Below are 2,040 nucleotides of genomic sequence, written 5' to 3'. Positions count from 1 at the left end.
TAAACATTCTTTATTCATAAATTGAACTACTGTGAGGTTACGGGCCTACTGAATACCCAACACCACTCCTCTCTTTTCCCTCATGACCCAGGATTCTGAAATTCACTGAAATGTCTTCTAGAACTCCTTCATGAGTGGTCAAGGAAATGGTGCATGTTGTTATTGAAGCTAGCAATAGAGTCGATTCAGACTCATAGAAACCCTATATAGAGTTTCTGAAACTAAATTTTTATGGGAACTGATAACCTCACCTCATATCTTCACTGGAACAGCTGTTGAGTTTGAACTGTCAACCTTGTGTTTAGCAGTTCAACAATAACACACCACCTCCCAGGGATGTCTAACTATTGTTTTTAATTGGTGCTGATTTTCCTGTCATTGTGTATCAAATGCACTACTCCACAGAGAACTTTTTCCTCTCCTTCCTCTACAATGCCTGATAACCATTAATTTCTAAGTACCTATCTGTATTTGTCATTTCATGTAAATTAGAGCAGATGAAGGACTTATTTCACTCAGTATAATATCAAGGAAGTTTCTACATGTTGAAACAAACATGGATCATGCTGCCCTAGAGGAGAAGTGGTTACAAACTGGACTGTTTACCACAAGATTAGTAGTTTGAAACCAGTTTTTACAACTTCAAATTTTCCTAGATTCATGATTCACACATTCAACGTTCTGATGACTGACTACTGTTTTCAGATGTTTCTTCTCATTTTGAGTAGTGACCCATCAGTGGGGGAATGTCTGGAAGGCTTTCCTCCCACAGTCTCCCATCCAGCTACCTCTGCTGTAAGAAAGCCGCTCTTCTTCAACTGTCTTTTGAGTGTCTTCCTACCTGCGGGGCAGGTGCCCTGGCACGATTCCCAGCAATGTTCTGTTTCTTTGTGTGAAGTTTCCAGGATCTGACAATGTTTCAATTCTGTCCATACATTGCCCAGTGGCTAATTCCGCTGTTGTGGACAGCCAATTCCTTTTTAGTGTCAATTCTTAGCCTGGAAGCTCTGCTGAAATCTGTTCACTCTGGTGACTCTGCTCTATCGGTGACATAGCTACCAGCATCCCAGCAACACACATGCACGACAGTCTGGAAAACTCACAGATAAGGGCTGTTTTTGTTCTTTTTCATAGGAAAGAGTGTGATCACAGGCCCCCACGACCACAGATTATCTAGTCAAGTTTCTGACATCTGGAGAAGTGACGGGGAAGCACATCCACAGGGCAATGGATAAGCCTTGCCCTTGGAAATCCCTCTTGATCATGGTATCTCTCTATCTTCTGTACGCCCCTAGAATACAGTGTTTTAAAACTCAAATATAAACATTTTAAATATAAATGCCAACTAAAATGTATCAATCAATCCAAAGGCAAGTAAAAATGTATTATGTAATGGAGGAGGGAGGATTTCTCCTACCCTGAAAAGTGAATTTTGTGTTGTTGCTTTATTTATTTACCTTTTTATATATACTATCCCAAACCAAAATCAAAATCAATGACACAAGTCAATTCCAACTCATGACAACCCTATAGAATAAGGTAGAACTGCCCCTGTGGGTATCCCATAAAGTCTTTTCTCATAAAGACTGTATCTTTATGAGAGTAGAAAAACTCAGCTTTCTCCCATTAAAAAACAAACAGAGAGCACAAAACAACAACAACAAAACCTCACTGCCATTGAGTTGCTGCTGATTCATAGACTAAAAGAGAGGGTAGAACTTCCCTGCAAATTTCTGAGACTTTACCTGCTCATGGGAATAATAAGCCTCATCTTTCTCCATCACAGCACCTTGTAATTTCAAACTGTTGACCTTGCAATTAGCAGCTCAGCATAAAACCATTATAACACCAGAGCTCCTTAATATACTATATGCATGACAAATGTAGAGGAAGTGGTTATGTCATTTTGTAAGATACACAAGGCAGGTAATTATTAAGGCAGCAGGGAATATCATAATATGACACAAGTTTTCTACCATCCTAATAAAACATATATTTGGGTTCAAAGCAAAATAAGAAAAATTCAGGAAAATGACAAAT

At 39.0% G+C, this 2,040-nt stretch overlaps 1 non-coding gene across 1 annotated transcript; it reads right to left on the bottom strand.

Moving 5' to 3' along the window:
- Positions 1-1,131: 1,131 nt before the first annotated feature.
- LOC115868517 lies at positions 1,132-1,287 on the bottom strand. The gene has a single exon (XR_004045642.1). It is a non-coding gene; the product is annotated as a U1 spliceosomal RNA (small nuclear RNA).
- Positions 1,288-2,040: the final 753 nt, after the last annotated feature.

The sequence above is a fragment of the Echinops telfairi genome, unplaced genomic scaffold (genome assembly GCF_000313985.2).
Source record: "Echinops telfairi isolate 266 unplaced genomic scaffold, ASM31398v2 ScPeMD7_11;HRSCAF=52, whole genome shotgun sequence".
Lineage (NCBI taxonomy): Eukaryota > Metazoa > Chordata > Mammalia > Afrosoricida > Tenrecidae > Echinops > Echinops telfairi.
Note: the sequence above shows the minus strand (reverse complement) of the source record. Positions and strands in the feature narration are given on the sequence as shown.